A 14,842-nucleotide genomic window follows, 5' to 3' on the forward strand; every position below is an offset into this window, starting at 1 on the left:
TGTCCTAAAAATTTTATGTATTATTTTTTACGAAATTCATACATTCGAATATGTTTCTAAACCAGTTAGTATAACTAACTTAGAATTAGAAGGTTAGAACAAGCAATATTTGATACCTTATAAGAAATATTATATTAGTTTTGTTTCATGTAATTATATTTGCTATCCAAAAGGCATGCAACGATCTAATACGTATCTTTTAATGGACTGCATATTGTTGTACAACCTGACAATACGTATATATAAATATATATATAACTCATATTTTATAAAATTACGTTTATTCGACCACAAATGATAACTCTTTATTACATATATTTATTATTTATTCATTCTTTATAATGTTATTTATTATTTTCTGCTTTTCCGTATAAAGTTTTAATAACAAATGTAACAAACATTAAATAAGAATTACTTAGTTATCAGTTACGTATATTTCGTTCTATACTATTTCATTCGTTTCCCGCCATTTTCTGTCTTTCGTCTATTCACCATTGCATACTTTTTCAGTACAAACAGTAACAAAGTTTACTTATATTTGGAACACTTCGTTTTTATTGACATGGATACGTACTCACTTGCTTCGATGATTGTGTATTATAAATCACTTTGACATTCACTGGCAATTAATATTTTAACTTCGTTCGTTATCAGTAACGATAAAACCGAAAGCACGTACCGAACACTATTACACGATTCAAATCGATCTATGAACGTCGTACATGGTATAAATTTTCTGTACCCAACTTAACAATTATTGGGTCGCCACCTGCGATAGTGTATCGCGCGCCATCTACCGGAAGCATTATCAACTAGTTTCATGCATAGAAGCCTGTATGCATTTTCGTATTTACCACATGCGCAATTTATGGTTAAGAACAAAAAGTGTCGTTTTACAATTAGTGAATTTAAAAGTTTAAACGATCGACATTTGTTACTTTCTAGTGTTAGAAGTTCAAGTATTAGGTGTTTATGTAATGTGAAGCCTGGAGAGTATCTTACACCTTAAAATATATTTATCTGTACGTATTAACTTTTTGTTATGATTATTCATACGTATGTATATTCTTATGCAAGAGAATATCGTTTGCAATTTGAAATTTGAACAACACGTACCTTTTCTAGATTTAATGTCACGTTGCAGAGTACAGGAAAATAGAATTTGGAATTTGGAAGGATATCACAACGAAATGTGAATAGAAACTTCACACAATAATCGAATGTCAAAGAAAAGAGGTGTGTATGGTATATATGTATATGTGTGTGTGCGTTATATGTACAGAATGTCTATAACAAATGTTTGGTTATGATTTATCGTTTACAATATATCTTTTTTTGTTTAAGGTATCGAAGTCCCCAAAATATGTATTATTATAAGATTTATTACATAATTTTTTAACAAATGAGCTTCTAAGAATAATATTTACCATATTAATACACTATTTAACCAAGTAAAAAAGCAATAATTCTTTAACAAACAAAGATGCTTGATCTGCTCATTCAGATTGTTTGTACCTTACTTAATTGACATCCAAATTTTTTCAAATACAAAAAATATGTCACATTCTGTCTCAAAAGCTTTCTCAGATTCATTGTTTATTATAAAACACTGGAGTTTGATGTAGATTATGAACATTGAACTCCATTTTTTCTCTAAAAAGTAATAGAATTTTTTCAAATTTAACATAATTATCCTGAAAGTTCTAAACGAGAGGGTGTATATACCTGATTTTTTGTGCATATCTAGAAAGTGCATAAATAGCGTACACTAAATAAACATAGGAAAATATTAAAAACCTTTCTGAAAGCTATTTCTTTCAATAACAGCTATTCGTTTCCGGCTTTCTAAAGCTCTCGGATATAACAAGAACCGGTGACATTTCTGAATAATTCCTTGAAACTGCACGGAATGGTAGCCAGCCATTAAGAGCTAGGACGCGAAAGACGTTTTACCCGGATAAATATTTGAAACGTTCTCTGACAGTCTTGAGAGGTTCATTACGGGGGATTACACAACTCATATCGAGGACTTAGAATTCTCCTTTCGCGCGAGAAGACATGATCACAGTCTTTGCAAACTGATTCGAGCGTAGGAAATTAGTTCGCTGAGCTTTCATTCTTGAATTCTCAATACTCTTCTCGTAGGTAATTATTCCTTCGTGAAATGGCCTTTTCCGAAAATGAATGCTCTGTGTTCATTTCGTTTTATTGCTGCCTTTCTGATATGCTTATGAAATATTCTACCATTAGATATTATATCATTAATGAATGTGAATCAAGGTTCCTGCATCGTTTTCTCGATTTAAAATGGTGACTTTTTATTATATATACATAGCATACAACTAATTGCTCTGCTACATATTTTATTTTTCTCTCAGTAAGTTCTCAAACTGTCAAATATTAATATGAATGGTGTGTTTGAGAGTCTTTTTACAAAAAATGAATTAACGAAATCATCAGTTTTATATGTCTGATTGGAAGGCAGATTTAAAATCATGTCAAATCAGTGAAAGCAAAATTAATTTTGTCATTCATGTAATGTGTGTAATTTCACTGAATACGCTAAATTTTTCATACTATTACACACGTCCATAATTCACATAAGCATTAAAGTAATATCACAAGAAAGAAACGACAGTAAACAAAACAAATGATACCGTACAAGTGACTAAAACAATACGTATTTTCCATTTTAAAGAAGTCACCAAAAATTCTACTCTGTTCTCCATATTACAAAGTATGTTTTCAATTTAAACAACCCTGCAAGCATGTTAACGTAATATCGTCCAGTAGAGACGTCCAAAAGTCTCATCATTACGCGATTCTCGATGCGCAGTGAATATTCAATGGCCAACTAAAAAATACCCATTGCCTCGGCGCAGGTTGCCGTGCATGGCGTACAATTTTTCATTTCTCAAGACGTTGATATGCATACTGATTACTTGTGTACACGAAAAACCTTTGAGAGTATGCGAATGTACGTCTATATATGTGTGTAACGTGGATTTCGAATTCGGCTCAGCTAATATTAGCATCGACGAACGCTATAGAACAACACTATTCTTCGGATAATAGGCATTTAAGGCTTAATGTATGCATTGAAAACTATTAGGTATTCAAATACTCGGATTGCGTTACGTTATACTATAATATCCGACTTCCTCCAATACATCTACCAAATTGCCACCATTATCGTTATTATATCTTATTTATTAGCCACGATGGCCTTAATCCATCCTAAATGGTATCGGTACAGACATTCGTGAACTACGATCTTTCCGACTGAGCAGAAGCTAGTTGTTTTCAAGTACATACATATGTTATTTTCAGTACAAGAAATTTACGTTAAAATTCGAAGAATGAAATTTTAATTGACATCTTCTACTTCTCAATTTTATTCCAACCTAATGTTTTATTCATATAGTAAATTAGGTATATAAGATATACCTTATCAAAAGTAATAATTTTAAACGAAATAAGTGGGTACCTGCTTGAAAGTAATTTAAATAAAATATTTTGACGCTCTTTTCAAAAATATTTAACAATAAATTTAAAAATCTCGAAATCGCTACCATGCTTCTGCTATGATGTACGGGTAATGCTTCAAAAATATACTTCAGTTAGTTTTATAAACTATCCAAAAATACTACAGACATATAATAGCTATCATTTACAATTTTGAACATAATTTTCTTTAAATTTTTGTGAATCTTCAAATAATGAATAATGTCTAAAACTATATATATATATATATATAAAACTATATATATATATATATAGTTTAACATTTCATTCAGCATCAGAGACAAGTTACATACTATGAACCTTCACAGATTGTAAACTTCGGTCGGAGAGAAGAAAATAAAGCATCGATTTTTATCATCGAATTTTTATCTAACACGTAACACAGCGATGATTTTAATTAACACACACAGGCCAGAAAAAGAATTATACGAAACTCTAATACGAAGGTCGTTGATTGTTGCGAAGGCCTTCGGTTCGGAGAGGTCCGATTCGATTCGCTGTTACAAAACTCGTTACACGACGGCCGGTGTACCGAGGCTTCTTACAAGACAGTGGCCGTGCTCGACGCTGAAGAAGGCGTCTCGCTTCATTAGCGATAAGCCCTTTTTCCTCTTCATTGCCGTACCGACGAGTTTTTCTACTCTACTCGTTTTTGACTTCACCCGCCTCGCGACTTTATGGACCTATGCGCATTCCTTGTTGATCGTTTCAAACCAGATGCGGTACTGTCATTAAGGATAAATCATATCTGAAGGATGTACGCTCGAATGTTTGCAATGACTGTAATGCACTTACACGATCTCGTTACTTAAAACCTTCCATAATTCCGTGCTACGTTTCAACCTTTCAGATTACTTCGTGGTTCATTTACGAACCGCTGCAAATTCGAAACACTCTTCCGCAACACTTAATGTTTTTTTCTTTCTTCCTTTGAGCAAAATCTTCAGCGTAGGAAACTCAGAGTAGTTTCAAAAAATCTAGAAAAAAGGAAAATTTGATAGCTAATGACAGTTAACATTTATTTCAGTATAAAGAAAATTATTTGTCTAGTAAGTATATAATTCTTTGAAATTAGAGATCGAAAGTTAAAGTACAAGTTTTAATACATATTTACATTCATAAATATCTTTTCTTTACAAAAAATTTCATACATATATTTTAATAATAATAACAATAATAATAATAATAATAATAATAACAATTTGTGTAACTCTCATATATTTATTTATTTTCATGTTAAAATAGTCCTAAACTAGTCTTTTCAATAATATACACACGTATACACGAGACATCAGATATCTTATATAACCAAGGGGAAAAAGAAAGGTCGTCTTAAATCGTGGAGTCACATCAGGCAGATCTCGAGCAACAAAGAAATTGTGGCTCTCGGTAAGTGTGTCGAGTGGTGTCGGGGCAGTCAAACGGAGCCTCCGGGCTGTCCGGCAATTAATTTCGCGGGGTTTCGGCGAACGGGCCAGAAGAATCGTCCGAGGGATTCCTGAAACCGAGAACCGATATCGGATCTGGCCCTTTTCTCGAAGCCGCTCTTTTCCGCCCGATGCCGATCTAATTAATAACGGATCGGCGCCTGATCCCTTGCCCCCTGTCCAACTCATTCCATCGTTCTTTCTCTCTCTTTCTGTTTCGCCAGCCCCTTCTGGCTACAACTGGCTCACACAGAGCTCCGAAGCTGAGTCCCGTTCACCGGTCGGCCGCCGGTTCGATTTAAATTGAAACGTTCGAAACAAAGGAACGGAGTGGAGAGCGCGCGAAATTAAACAACCTGCAATATCTCGGGGCTGACTATGCCACCCTACAAAGGCGCGTTCACACCCGATTAGGCACAAGGTCCACATGCTATGGCTACGGAGTGGCAGGATGGGGCGTTTGCTCGGATCTATCTATCGGTAACGCAGGAATGTCTAATAACGAACGTATCTCTCGCTCCGACGAACCACTTCGTGCATCGGGACTCGAATTCGCTAAAGGAGATAGGGATTGTACCAACCTTTCCAGAGGCAAAAATGTGGGTTTCCGAGTTTTACGATTGTTCATGGTATACGTATAAGTATAGCATGTAAAGTAAATTCCATAAGTATAGCAAAGTAAGGTTTTGATTATTTGAGTCACCAGAGCTTCGATATCGACATTAAAATTCAACGTTGTATTTTGCATAGAATAATCAAACTTGTTCATTATGCAACTTATGTATCAGTCTTTGATATAATAACGAAATTATATAATAGAATATAACAACGAATGAAAAAATATTGGTGTAATTTATGGCTGGGAAGGAAAGATATAAAAAAAAAAAACGAAAAAATAAGAGCGAGAGGAGCGTTATTTGCAATGGAGATTAGTTTTCCACATGTCGTTGGTATAATAGAATAGGTTGCTCTGATAAAGTTATAGACAGGATGTTGCCAATTACATTGTTTAATGGTTGTACTATAATGATGAAACAAACATCTGTCGAGGTCGGTTTCGGTAATTACTGGCCAATTTCGTCCATTATTCGGCGTAGCAGGACTAAGTGGGCAACGAAGCGTGCACCGGTTTCTACAGATTTGAATGTAATTAGTGCCTCGAACTGTTCGCGATACCATCTTCGGAACTAACACGATCTTTTTCATTTATAGATTCTATAGTCTATAATACCCTGAGCGTTATTACGGCCTTTCGCGAAGCGGAAACAAATTGCACACCTCTCGACGATTAATTGTATCAACCGGAGCAATGCCGAGTTCGGCGAAATTAAAGTTAACTTCGCAATCAATCTGGAAAAACGCGTCCTTCGTTGGCCGTAACTTTGTATAAAGAAAGTCGTTCTGTGAGGCAGTGGTGGTAAGAGAAACCGAGGGTCGGAGAATGAAAGGAAGCCGTGGGGTGGGCTAGATTCCGGGGGTTGAGTTTTTAATCCGGCAAGCCGCCCCCGTGTAATCGTTCCGTTTTTAAATTAAAGAAATAAAGGAAAAGATCCTCGCGCTGAAAAGCTCGAGGCGACGGCGGAACTCATTTGCACTTAAAAAAATGACGAGCCATAAAACTAACACCTGGAGAACGCAGAGAATTAACGACGAGGAGAGAGAGAGAGAGAGAGAGAGAGAGAGAGGCTGAAGAGGAGACAGAGGCAAGTAGGCTGACGAAGGAATTTTAAGAGGGGCAAGCGTTAATAAATGAACGCTTGCTTTATCGGCCGGAAACGATTCTGATCCTAACCATTTTCTCGTTTAAATCTTTAACGCTGTACCCGTCAGATTCTTTAATCGGATTTTTAATTGGTGCTATTTGCGCTACATTAAACCACCCCTCGACTTCTAAATACTTTCCATCTCGCTCTATATTTATTTTTATTATTGTATCCGACAATTTTCGACCATCTCCTTCATTCTTTGTATAAATTTCTTCGTTCCTCGACACCTGTATTCAACCAAGATTTATTGTGAAATCTTCGATTTATATATTGTGTAGCAATATATCGTTTAAACAGTAACACAAAACTTTGCAAATAGCTGGAATTTTATAAAACATTACAAAATGTTACAATACAAGTTAATCGTCGTATAATTGCACGAGTCGTGAAAACGTGGTCGGGATCGTTTTATCATGGAAGCAGCGGAAGAGAAAGAGACTCGATAGAGCGCGGATTAGGAGCACGTTGAAAATCGGTAGCATGTAACCCCAACCCCCGTTCGTCGGTGACGAAACATCGCCGGAACATTGACGGTAGTAATAATCGCAATAATCACAATCGCACCAGGGCGCGAGCCAATTTGAATATGAATCCAAGTGCGAACAATGTCATCGCGAGGGTGGGTGGGGGATTGCAGGGGTTTATACGTGCCGTATCTCCCCCACAGATCGGCTCCTGCCCGGTACTTGCTAACTGTCCGGGACTGTTAGTTAGTTAACTGGCCCGCCACGATGACAGTCACGTACTAGAGAGAGCATTCGAATCCGGAACTCTCATCAGAATCAGCGCTCGCTACGTTTAACCCGATAATTAAACTCGCCGCCACCCTCTGGCTCGTTTCATCGGCAGAGAGAGATGGAAAGAGAGATTTCTCTTCAACCGTGACCCCCCTCCCCACTGGATTGTTCAACCCCGGACCGTTTCGACGAGGGAAATCGTGCGGTCCGGAATTTGCATTCGCAGATTTCGTTTTCATCGGCGAGCGGACGTGTTCGCGCCTCTAATCCGGATTATTTCTACGGTAGTCACTTCGCGTCACTTGTGATTCATTATTCCAGCGACCGACTCCACCGGGGATGACGGTTACACGGTGTCGATTATTCTCTGATTACGGCTGCATTAAGCCCGAAGTACGCGATCGTGTAAAATTGCCTCGGTACGTGGAACGGGAGATTAAAAGTTTTCGTATCATGAATCGCATTATCGATGAAATTTTACTTTTACTCCCTGTTGCCTGATGCAATTTTTTTACTTTTTTTTTTTTTGGTTTTCTACTAATTAAACGAACAATGGAAATCACATCTGAATATTTGCAGTGTGAAATATGTATTATCTTTAAGTAGAGAACTATTTCTTTTTGCCAATTTTAAATGTTATATTTTTATCTATAGTGGAAGATATACAAAATTACGATCGACACAGGATATAAGTAGTATTATATATAATTTTCAATCTTCGAAACAGCAAAATCTAACTTTGTCGTTTGAGATTAGTTTCGGAATAAAGTGCACCACTTGAACGGGGTAAAGGACGAACAAAGTTATTTAAAACAGTTTACACTTGTTCCCCCGATAGAAGCATTCGTGGTAGTTTTAATAGGAAGTTGGAGAGGGTATCTTCCTCGAGTCGCGGAACAAAAAGCAGGTAGTCTATACGAGAAGCAAACCCGTGGATCTATACCATAAAAGGGTCGCGTGGCTGAGAAACATTCGCGAATTGGATGGTTAGACATCGCTAGGCAGTGGCGATAGTGGTGACTGGCCCCAACAATTACATCCGAATAAAAGCAAATAAAATCCTCCCCGAGGGGGAAGTCAGGGTGGAAGTCGTCTGAGTGGGATGGATGATTCGTCTAGTAGGAGGGAGGTCGGGGGTTAAAAACAAGGCTAGACCAAAATAATGGTTAGATCCGTCGTAGGAGATAGTTGCCAAGGGTAATGGAAAAGAAACCATTTAAAAATAGGACTTTAGGCAGCTGATTCGGCCGCGATTTCGTGACTGCCACCGTTATGCTAGCATTCACATGCTTTATGTGTTGTTCTTACGTGTTCTTACTCGCGTCAAGCAGACTTAATCCGTCGTATTCTTCGCTGGGTTTTCGCTCGGTCGATCAAGGTGATTGTCCTCCAGATTTGTATCATTTTCGACACGTGAATACGAAAACTGTTTTCGAATCGGTGTTATAATCGAATAATTAATTTTGATGCAAACGTTCATTGATAAAGGAAAAGTCAAGATATATATTATTCTCTATAGATCACTAGATATTTGGTAGATTTACAAAACTGATAGATTAATATTATATTTGCAAAAGGGTTGACTAAATCGCACTATGTTTCTAAAATTCCATTGGTTACTGGGATCCAATCTTTATTAAAATTACGTTTAACGCTACCATGTGTTCGGTAAGTTCTAAGATAGAAGAGTAACGTCAAAGCAGTCAGGTCAACAGGTTTCCATTTTCTGGAAGTTAAGGTAACGAATCTCGGGAAGAGGAATACAGGCAGCTTAATCAAATTCTCAAAGGCAGTCATGGATCGTAAAAACAAGTCATGGGCATCGAGTCGAGTAATGATAAGCGAGAGTAGATAAAGAACAGCTGACTACATCTGTCGGTGAGTGTACGAACTACCCAGTGGCCGGCACCCTTTCGTCCAGCGATTCAAGGGGTTGCTCGCCCTGGACCGTTCCTTCGGAGCTATCGTTTTTCCCTTTTCTTCCCGAGGAAACCGGCTGAATATAGGAGCTGGAGGAAACGAGAAAGGAGAAGGAAGGATCAGGGAGAAGGTTTAAACGTGCAAGAGAGAAAGATACGAAATATAGCTAACGTAGCGAAGGCTAGTTAGTATGCATAGTGCGGGAGTTGGCTGGGAATGAAACGTCAACCCGAGACTCGTCATGCTGGCCTCGTGCTTTCGTCCTTTCCAACGACTTTCGTCTCTACGGTTCCTCCGTTTCTATCCCTGCTCGATCAAGCTACCCTTTGCATGCGCTTTATCCGCAATGACATCAACACCGTCACGATTATTCCAATTGCCTGGTTTATTTTTAAATCCGCAAAAATGGAAACTGTAATGCTACAGAGCATTTTAATATAAAACATTTTTTAAGTAACAAATAGAAGAACGTTGTCTACGCGTCTTTAGTCTATAATTTTAAATTGTCTATAACTTTTTTTTATTGATAATTGATACAGAAACATACGCGCTTTTTCATAATCTCTTTCAATATTTTCAATGGATTCAAGTACACTATTAATACTTACATGTTTAGTAATTCTAAACAGTTGTGTCTCAGACAGTATCTACTTTCGCAGATCTATAAATATATCCGGAAATAATTAAAAACACTTGTACTTTTCTTTTGTCGTTCCTACAGCTTTTTACTCTGTTACAATTTAAATTATCTCTCTAACAATTAAGAATTCAGATATCTTTTGTTCTTAGAGGATAGATGGAATTTAATCTCCGAATAATAATTTTTATCGTAAACGATACTCGATATCCCAGTGATTGATTGAAACGTTCACGCAAGAAATATTCTATGCATAGTAAGCGTCAAGATCTTCAAGGGTGTAATCGGCTTTTCGAAACACAGTGGCAGCAATTGCGAGAGATCCTCATCAATTGCGAAAGGGTTAGAAGGTCCCACGAAGACAAGGGTTCTGTGATCACTTGGCAGGATCAGCATTACGTTAGTACGCCAATTAGGGGTGAACGGGGGGGTGAGAATAGCCCGCGGCTCCGGAAAGGGGTAAAGAACATCGCGATCCAGGCTGCAGGGCACTAGCTCACGCATCAGAGGGCAGTATCGCTCAAGTTAGTCGGTTAACAATGCTAATAATAACTAAGAGAGGTGGCGGGATACAAGCGTACCCTTTGCTTCCATTTGCAATGCTAGCAGAAAGCTTGTTCATTTTGTTGAAACATGAGAAAGTATCATAGTTTACTCTATCTAAATATACCTTTCTAACTGCATAAATAATCTGTTTGTTAAATATTTGAACAATTTAGATGTTATTTTACGTGTACTTACAAATTAACAAGTACAGATCAGCAATAACAACTTAATATTACGCTGAAACAGGAAGGACATGGAAACATTAAGGATTTAGCAATTTTCTCTGAATTGAAAGTCAGAATATCAAAATGGACTTATCATACTTCTCTCTGTCGTTTTTCAAATAATTTACGGGGCATAATAAACTTATTCATATGACAAAATATCATTTATCATGACGAGCACGAAGCACAAAGCGTAATAACCCAAAAGCCATCCCATGACTCGTTTCCACTTTGTCTTTGAAGATGAAAAGATCCGTCAGGATTCTGCGGAAGCTTCCGGCTGGAGTCTGCGAAAGGGGTTGATTCTTGGTCCCAATTAAACCTCATTCATACAAGGCTAATTATTATCCCCGCGGGTTATACACGGGTACATACACGCGTATCGCGCCTAATTCGGCCAATCGGCACCCAGCGGCGGGTCGTTAGTCGCTTGTTTCGGGTATAATGGCGAGCTCGCGCTGCGAAGCGCATTACGATCGTGCATGATTTTACATAGTTCGGCTCTATTGTACCGCCATAATCACGTGATTTCGTTAGCGATCCTCGTTGTTCATTCTGCGCGCCACGTTTCTATGTACGCGCCAAAATTTCGAGTAATTTGCCATTATGTAAAGCGTTCTCATAGAATTATATAATTAGAATAATGAGGCAATTAAGCTGTAAAAATGGAGAAAATTTAGTATTATGAGAGAGCAATCATACTTCTTTTACAGTAGAAAGAGAAGTGATTCAATTATATAATTATGTAGTTGAAATTCTCTATACCTATAACTGATAGATATATAAAAACATACAATTGTAAGGTGAAAAGACGAATCACGCTGATTAATAACGTTTAAATCAACCTAACCACAAAATATAATTGCAAATATTTTTAATGATTACATAAGAAGCAAAGAAGTCTAGAAAGAAAGCAAAGTAAAAATTGATAGAAGTTCTCTGAAGAAACAAAATATAATTTATTCTTTACGAAATGTTGTAATAGACGTGGCGAATATTTTCGAGTATCTATATTCGCCTTTTTAAGGCAAAAGAAAGAGAAAAGTGTCATAATTTTCGCAGAAAAGGTGCGTTTTACACACAAACGGTAATCCTTTCGGTATTCTTCTTATGAATCACCTTTTAAGCCGGCAAAAGTGTGCGCGCACACCTAAGGAAGATCTCGCAGTACATCTGACTGTCCTCTTGGACACCCAAGGACTGATCTAGATGGGTGTTAGCGAGGGGAACATCGAATCGAAGTAGCAGGTGAAGGAACAGGAGAAAGGGACGAGATAAATTCAAATCCAGGACTCAGAAGTCCCGAACCGCAAATCACGTTCCGCTCCTATATACATCGAGGATCATCTCTCTTCGACGCTGACCAACCCCTTACACCGTTACACCCATAGCTGTCATCCCCTTACTTATCCAATGTCGACCAGAAGACGACCAAGACGCGTTCGAGACTCGATTTCAAAAGACACGCGAGATCTATCGCCCCCATCCGCATTCAAATCTACAATGACGTATCGTGAATAAAATGTTCTCCAATCGTGAACGAAAATTTCGTTTCAAAGTCGTGGAATTAGTTTTATTTCTAATTCAATATGATAAACGAAGTATCGTCCAAATACCGTCCAAAAGGTGTTAATCAAACTCGAATGTAGAAGGTGTTGACAAAAATTACTTGTTAAGCTGCAGATTCGTACCCAAAGGTGACTTACCTTAACTATACCTACGCGTCATATATCATTCCTTGGTGTTAAATTGTTCTGAACCGCGCAAACACAGCCAACATGCTCCAAAATAGCATTTTTATCGTACGCACTACGTTTTCCTCCGAATGATTTAAATGGTCATCTGCATTTCCATCTTCTCTACACGTACGCGCGATTACACGCACTCGCGCAAGCACGCGTGTCGAAAGGACAAACACAGGCAAAGAACATCGCACGGCGCGTACGTCATGACAAATTCGGAATAAACAAATGTGACAAGCCAGAATGGAAAATAACTCGGCTGACACAGATGGTCGTTGCTCGAGCAGGCAAGATATGTACGTGTATATGCATCGTATGCACGCGAATATGAAAGTAAGCAACGAACGACTGCAGTAACAGGTGCATCTGGCCTTTGCTTTTGACCGCGCAGAAGGATAAGGATGTCTGAAAAGAGTTTCCTTGGCGCGACCGCAGAATTTCTCTCACCGGAAGCGATATGAAATTATTCGGTATACCGTTACACGGTGACACGCAAACTTCCTTCTTTTCGATAAGAAAAAAGGAGGCAAAAGAGCGGAACAAGAAGAGGAAGAAGCTAAACTCGATGAAACAGGTTTCACGTGCGACTCGAACAATTCATTTGAAAATGCGCCCTCGGCTAGCAAGGAAATGGGAAGAGTCTCGCATAAGAATAAAACCGCGGAATAAATATTGGATGTTTCTGCTACTTTAAACGGTAACGGAGCACCCCGTGTATAAACAGAAGTAGGTATGCACATGCAGAAATCCATATACCATGGAGGGGGCGCAATATTTAGAGAGCACGGGAATCGAACGCTCGCACCGTCTGCTGTGCCATCAATATACATGATCTATGTATATACCGCTATACGTGTGTGCTGTCTTTCTGCGCGTGTCTGCGTACACGCATACGTATGTCTAAGGATACACGTATGGGCGCACATGCGCGCGCGATATCCGCGGTTACCAAAGTTACGCGAAGCTCCAGACGGAAACTGCCCCTCTCACCCTTGCCACCCTATTTCCAGAGGGCCGAATTTGCATACATACGACGTCACACACGACCCGCTTTAATATCTCCGGCCATGGCTGGAAATTAAGTCCCGAAACCCAAGCCGATGCACGCGGAACAATTGGACTAGCAAACGCCGCCATATTCGCGATTGCACTCGCTTCCGGTGTTTCGTGTCGTAAACGGGACTGCTAGAACGATCGGCGGTAGATGATAACGACACGGGAAATATCGTGGTTATCAATCGACCTTTGGTCCGATAAACGATTATTTGATAACGGGTTCTTCGTAATTTCGCGTTTCAAAGAGATCATTGAAGTTTCGAAGAAAGTATATGTACGTAACTACGTACGTGTAGCATAAAAGTTCTTTGCAGAAAACATGGAATCGAATTTACGATTTTGCTCACGATACGATTCATTATTTTTAGAAGCGAATTTTTTATTCATCGGCGATGAAAACATACCTATGTCTTTACGAGATACATACTTGGAAGATCCTTTAAGTTAAGAGCGTAGTATCGAGCGACGTTCCTTCTGCGCAATCGTACCGGTTCGATGGAAAAACGCAATCGTCCGCGTTCGCGGCAATTGTTAATGGACTCCCGCGGTACGAACGACCGATCTAGATTCTGGAATGTTCTCTCATGACCGTGACATTCTTTGCCGATGCGTATCTGCGTCACGATCTCGAAGCGCTCGCTGATCTCATCGAGGATACCGATCGTTTCTGTCCCTTGATGAACGATTTAGATATCAACATCGGCTCTCGGTGCGCGGGAAGATTGATTATCGCCACGGCTAATAATCCTACGGTCAAAGAGAAGATGTCAGTAGGAACCTGATTGAGCGTTTAGTCGTATAACGCACGTGGCTCCGTGCGGTTATTAAGTCGCTACGTGGCATTGGAAACAAAGACCGCGTTAATACATCATCCAATCAAACGATTGATCAAAAATTCAGTGAGCGATAGGCTAAGACCGCGGAGGCCGTGCGGTTGGGGACGATCAACAATGAGATTTCTAGACCAGTGACCAATATTTCTTGGTATTTCTTCTACGTACTTCCAGCGAGTCCGTAAATCCTGTCGCCACTCACTGCGTCCTCGGTTCCACTCGGCGAGATCCTAAATACCAGGACAACGAAGAGAGGACCGCGGATCTCCAGCTGGGCCCCCGAAGGATCCCTTCGACCTGTGCGGCACACATGCGTAAATATAGTGGAACGTGTGTTCGTTGGTATAAGTGTGTGCACGCGTAGGAGACGTAGTCGACGTATAAAAGGCACATGGGGCCCCAATGGCTACCATCACTCGCTTTATAATT

At 39.0% G+C, this 14,842-nt stretch overlaps 1 long non-coding RNA gene across 1 annotated transcript in view; it reads left to right on the forward strand.

The window, feature by feature from the left end:
- Positions 1-886: 886 nt before the first annotated feature.
- LOC138178114 (uncharacterized) overlaps positions 887-14,842 on the forward strand; it is a 176,795-nt gene continuing 162,839 nt past the window's right edge. Inside the window, exons 1-2 of the long non-coding RNA XR_011172600.1 lie at positions 887-1,022; positions 1,126-1,192. This is a non-coding gene — a long non-coding RNA (uncharacterized LOC138178114). The remainder of the gene's footprint in view (positions 1,023-1,125; positions 1,193-14,842) is intronic.

Source organism: Bombus flavifrons, chromosome 3 (genome assembly GCF_040668555.2).
Source record: "Bombus flavifrons isolate JBK064 chromosome 3, iyBomFlav1_principal, whole genome shotgun sequence".
Taxonomy (NCBI): Eukaryota; Metazoa; Arthropoda; class Insecta; order Hymenoptera; family Apidae; genus Bombus; species Bombus flavifrons.